This window comes from Aotus nancymaae, unplaced genomic scaffold (genome assembly GCF_030222135.1).
Source record: "Aotus nancymaae isolate 86718 unplaced genomic scaffold, 86718_ANA_hifiasm-v0.15.2.pri h1tg000029l, whole genome shotgun sequence".
Lineage (NCBI taxonomy): Eukaryota > Metazoa > Chordata > Mammalia > Primates > Aotidae > Aotus > Aotus nancymaae.
Window position 1 is genome coordinate 42,716,360 of NW_026988442.1, and position 6,000 is coordinate 42,722,359.

The 6,000-nt window shown below is 61.5% G+C and overlaps 1 protein-coding gene across 1 annotated transcript in view; it reads right to left on the reverse strand.

Annotated features, from left to right (window-relative positions):
* Positions 1–5,727, reverse strand: part of ZBTB46 (zinc finger and BTB domain containing 46) — a 97,589-nt gene extending 91,862 nt beyond the window's left edge. The window contains 1 exon segment of the mRNA XM_021672488.2: positions 5,681–5,727. The gene's annotated coding sequence lies outside the window, so the exon portion shown is untranslated.
* Positions 5,728–6,000: the final 273 nt, after the last annotated feature.

Consider the following 6,000-nt stretch of genomic DNA (forward strand, 5'->3'; position numbering starts at 1 on the left):
GACTGCAGACCGTGTTGTCTTCAAAGCTAATTTAGCAAACATCAGATAACTCAGTTGGTGGTCACCACACAGGCCCTAACCCACGTCCTTTTTCCTGAAACCTCAAGGTCTGCAGGACAACTCAGTGGTTCTAATCCCACCCACAATTTCACGTGGCCAAGGAACACTTACTGCCTTCCCTCCACCCCCGTTCTTCTGGGCGCCCTGAGAGGTGATGTTTCAATCGCTGCACCCCCTTCTCACTTATCAACAAACGCTCTGTCCCCATCTTCCCACCCCTGTACCCCCATTTCACTATCAACAAACCCCACCTGGCCGGGCTTGGTGGCTCACACCGGTAATCCCAGCACTTTGGGAGGCCGGGGCGGGGGATTTCTTGAGGTCAGGAGTTTGAGACCAGCCTGGCCGACACGGTGAAACCCCGTCTCTACCAAAAATACAAAAGTTAGGCCGGGCACGGTGGCTCGCGCCTGTAATCCCAGCACTTTGGGAGGCCAAGGCTGGCGAATCACGAGATCAAGAACAGCCTGGCCAACATGGTGAATCCCCGTCTCTACTAAAAACACACAAAATTAGCTGGGCGTGGTGGCGCTCGCCTGTAGTCCCAGCTACTCGGGAGGCTGAGGCAGGAGAATTGCCTGAACCCGGGAGGCGGAGGCTGCAGTGAGCCGAGATCGCGCCATTGCACTCCAGCCCGGGCGACAGAGCGAGACTATCAGCCTCCCTCGCACCCACCGGCTCAGCGCCATCAAACCCCCACCCCAGCCCCCGAGGTCCCCACGCTGCGCAAACCGCCCTGGGCACTCGGGTCACCGGCTCCGTCCCCGCCGCTGCTCCTCCCGCCAAGACGGCCTTGCTCCGCCTCTCAGCCTCCCGGCGCCGAGTCAATGCGTGGATGAGGAGTGCGTTTCCAGAACGCCCACGTGTTTGGAGGGACCCCACAACCCAGAGATCAACAAGCAGGCCTCGCGTTTCCTCCTAACGCAGAAGCTTCTAATGTCTGCGACCTTCTGTGGGATCATTTCAGGGAAACCGGTTGGGAACGCGGCCAATCGGCACCACGGACGGGAAACGCGGCCAATCGGCACCGCGGGCGGGGACGGGAAACGCGGCCAATCGGCATCGCGGACAGGAAACGCGGCCAAGCGGCACCGCGGACGGGGAACGCAGCCAATCCGCACCGCGGGCGGGGAAAGCGGCCAATCGGCACCGCGGGCAGGGTACCTCGGAGGCTTCTCGCGCGCCTGCCCAATCAGGAGCCACGGTGCTGCTTCCGGGCGGCAGGTGACGACGCTGAGACGACGACTTCCCAGAGCAGCACGGACCTCGCGCTGCAGCTGCGTCCACGCGTCAGACACAGCCGTCAACACCTGAAGCGCCTGCCCCTCTGCGGGCAGCCCGCGGCCCGGAGCGGCGCGTTCTCCACCCCGCCGCAGAGGAGGCCCGCGCAGGCCTCTGAGCAGCAGTGACGGCGAACGGGAAGATCTCTGTGCGCGAGGCTTCATTTCTTCAGAGTGCGCGGAGGGAGAGACACGTGATGTATTTTTGCAAACGAAAATGTCTTACAAACAAACAAGCGTCTGTGTGTCCCACGCGGGAGCAGCGCTGCCCAAGCTTCGGATAAACGAAGACATTTTTAAAAGCTGGTCGTTCGCACACGCGTATGTGGCTCTTCTCCACTTTGGGGGCACCTGAGAAGGGCTGAGGCGCCCGTAAGTCAGAGAGTCTGAGAAGCCACGAGGAGCCGGGGCAGCACCTGGGCCGGCCACGACTGTGGAGGAGAGAGGCTCCACCGGCAGCGGTGACCGTTCCAGGAAGGCAGCGCTGGCCTTGGGAAGGGACTGTGCGCTGAGCCGGGTCTTCGGAAGGCGCGACGCGAAACTTAACGGGTCCTCATGCCCACCCCGCAGCTGACCAGCTCCCAGAAGCTGCCTCTTACAGGGGCCCTGCTCTCCGGCCGGCGATCCACTCTCCGAGAAGCGGGGGTTGGACTAGACTCGCTCCAACAGGACTGGCCAGCTGCCGGGTCCGGAACCATGGGAGCGGGTCTCCGAGGGGAGCCCTCCTCCAGCCTTGGGGGGCTCCTCACCAGCCTCTGCCACCACGTCGCGCCCCATCAGCGGCTTCCATGTGCCCCCAACCCACCTCTGTGGGAACTTTCTCACCAACCTGCCCTAAAGGCCGGTCCTAGAGGGCCTCCCTAACGCCAAAAAACTGTCACAAATAGGAGACCCCAAGTGTCTAACAAGCCTCAAAAACACATCTGTCAAAACAAAAGCTGTGCAAGTGCTTTTGAAAAAAAGTTTCTCAACTTTCTATTCTAAAATAGCGATGGTAGCAATTTCTTAATCCAGATAACGACGTTTAAAAACATTTAAAAGTTTTAAATTGTAAATTAGAGTAAAACAGCACTGCTGATACTCAACAGAAAAGTTTGCATAAATCACACTGCAGTCAAATTGGACTGGTTTGGACCTGGTTTGGGGCTGCTTTTGGACTATGGTTCTGCTTGTTTTTATGCTTTCACAAAACTGTTTTATTTGCTTTTTTTTTTCTTACTTAATTTTATTTTTTTAGACAGGAGGTCTCACTCTGTTGCCCAGGCTGGAGTGCAGTGGCACAATCATAGTTCACTGCAGCCTCAAACTCCTGGCCTTAAGCAACCCTCCCAAAGCACTGAGATTACAGGTCTGAGCCACCACGCCCGGCCTCAAATCGGAGCCATAGATGCTTCCCGTCTATAGTCATCACAGCAAACCAGAGCAGCAAGCCTGGGTCTGCATATGTGAGGTACTCAACCTGTTTAAGCGGTAACAGCAAAAAAGCAGGAAAATCCCACCCACTGACCCCATGGTCTAAGACCCCAGCACCCTGCACAAGCTCACAGCCAAGCCAGAGCCACGGCAGAGGGCAGGAGGACCCTAATCAGGGCAAGGCAGCCGCATTTTAAAGCCCTGAATAAGTCTGTGGCCTTAATAGAGATTTTTAATCGAACATTTATTCTTAGGAGCCAGGCCATTCAAGCAAAGTTAGCAGCAAAAAGAAGAATCTTTTTTCCCCAAGGGAGAGGACAGGTTCATAGTGAAATTTTTTTTTAATCCTCTAGAAAAAACAGTAGACAAATGTCAGCCATCACTCAAGGTCACTCATGAGACGTCCAGGTAAAACACTCTTAAGTCCAGGGAAAAGCAGCAGCCTGAATTCTTACAGGAACGGTACTTGGGCAAGAACACAAGGTCCCCGGGACAGGGAGCCACCCACGGCAGACACCCAGACACTGGGTGTGGGGATGATGGGGGGGAGCTGTGGCTTCTAGAGCTTTCCTCTCACTTGAATTCAGCCACAGAGAGGGCGTCTGGGCACCAGGCATGGCATTGGGAGGAAGGAGCCCAAGTTCTCGGGCTGGCGGCACGGTCGAGGCACCGGCCACAAAGTGGGTCTCCTGGGCTCTGTGAGGCTGGGCTAAGACCTCTGACGGAGAACGGAGCGCTGGAGCTGCACCGCTGTCCCAGAAACATGGACCACAGGGACACAGTGGCCCAATTTCCCTTAATTTGAAAAGCCCCACGTAAGGACAGTGTTGGAAAGTTCACTCTGCAGAAATGTAACTCAGTAACAGTGTTTGTAAATAACACAGCCTCTGAAAATGACGGTGAACCCTTCGAGCATTTTCTCTCTGTTCACAGCGTTGACATCATGACCTCTGTGACCACCGGGGCCTGAGGAGGGACAGGGGCACAGAGCATGGGATCAGCCTGGCCCTGGTGTCAGTGACCTGAGGTCCTTAGGTACCAGTCCACCCATCCTGAAGATCTGAAAGAGTGGAAGTGAGGTCTGAGCACAGAACGACTCATCTTCACACGCCAAACAGCTAAACCCGAACAGAAATTACCTCATCGAAGCAAAACAAAACTCTCAGCTCCAAGATTACACCGCCAGTGAGAGGCTTAATTAAATGTTGTCCCCAGGCCGGCCTGAAGAAGGCAAGGCTGAATTTTGGATTTCTGAACACTGCAAAGTGAGTGCGTTCCACCCCCCAAGGAGAAATCCCACAGTAACTCCCACCGCTCTTCCCTTCAGTAAAGGAGGCGAAGCTGTCCAGCTTTTTGGGGGACACTGTGTAAGTTTCCGTCTGCACGTGCGGTAACTTGTGCCTGTCCCCGTCACTCCTCCATCCTTCCTGCAGCCACAGGGCTGAGGTGCCCAAAGGTTTCCGTGGGAAGCACGTAACTATCACAAAACACACGGAGTAGAAAGCCTCCGCTACGATAAACACGGTCGCTGGCTTCGTCGTTCACGTGAAAAACCCCTTCTGTACGTTTCCTTTCCAAGAACAAACTATTCGCCACTCTCGCAGCGTGAACCGCTGCCTTCACAGGCGACGCGGGTGCCAGCAGGAGAGGCGTCTCCGCAGCCTGTTACCAAACGGGAAGTTACTCTGCGGATAGAGCCGATGGGAAGACCCCACGACCGGTGCGATCCAAACGCCCGCGAGCTCTGCGCACAGGTGTCTGCGCCCAGGCCGCCCGCGGAACGCGTTTTAATTAGCATTTCTTTAAACAATGCTGATCACAATCTCGCCGCCACGATCCACGCCAGACGCGTCGCTGAGATTGCAGCTCGGAAGCGAGAGGAAATTCGCTGCGAATCTCAGTCAAACTTTCTTTTGTGTATATTTCTTGGGTGTCAGAAAATACCTGTTCTACGCCCCCCCCGCCACGGCCTGCGCCCGAGCCCCTGGTCCCGCCCTATTGTGAGCGGTTCGCGGAACCTACAAACAGCGCTTCTGTCAGAGGGGCCAGGGGACCCCCAGCCGGCCGGAGCCCTCCCCGCAACGGCGCCGAGAATCCCCCGTCGCCCTCGGGACCGAGTTGCCAGACACCAGCTCCCGCTCCCCGCGAAAATGACATGTCTATTTACAGAGAAACAAAGACGCGGCTGGAAGCGGACCCCGCTCCCTCCGCGCGCCCCGTCCGCCCCGCGCGCCCCGCGCTCCGCGCCGCCCCGCCCGAGGCCCCCGCGCCCGGTGCGGCCGGAGATTAAGATGGAGACCAGGCCGGCGTCCGGCGTCCAGGAGACAATGACCCCCGCCCCGGGGCGCCCGGACCCGCCCGCGCCCACCGCCCGCAGTTCCGACTCTTGGCAAACTCGGCGCGGGCGGCTCCGGGTGCGGCCGGGCAACGCTGGCGGGGGGTGCGGGCGGGGGGCGCGGGGACGCCCCCGGGCTGCCTCGGGGCCAGGCGTTGACGCAGCAGAAATTACCAGCTGGAAAATTCCCCTTTCGGAGGTGCCGAGGAGGGCGCGCGGCGGCGGCGGCGGCGGCGGCGGCGGGAGGTGCCGGGGGCCGAGGGGCCGGGGCAGCCCCGCCGCCTCCGCGCGCAGCCCCGCGGGGACCCCGCGCGGCCCCCGCGCGCCCCGCCCCGCGCCGCCGGCCTGGGAGGAACCCGCGGGGACCGGGCCGGGGTCTCCTCCGCCGCCCCCGGAGCCCGCGCCGCAGCCGGGCGCGCCGATGGCCCCCGGGAGGGCGCCCCCGCGGGGCGGGGCGTGGCGGGGCGGCCGGCGGCGGGGGCGCGCCCGGGCTCGCAGCGGGCCCGGCTCCCCGCTCCGGCTCCCGGCTCGGCCCGGCCCCCGCCGCGATGCGCCCGCCCGGCCGAGCGGACAATGAGCCGGCGCCGCTTACCTGTGACCCCATGGGGCGCGCGGGCGAGGGCGGGCGTCGCGGCCGCCGGGCAGGCGCCGGTGATCGCCGCCGCCTCCGGGCGGGCGCTGCGTCCGGGCGGGTCCGAGCTGCGCGCTTGCCGGGGCTGCTCGGTCCGTCCGTCCGTCCGTCCGTCGGTCCGTCAGGCCGGCGCGCGCCCCCGCGCCCGCTCCAACCCCGCGGCCCCCGCCGCCCGCGCGCGCGCGCCCCGCCCGCGGACCCTGACCCCGCCCCCCGGCGCGCGCCCGGCTGCCGCTGATTGGCCCGCGCCGCGCCCCGGCCGCGGCCACCGCCCCGGGCCC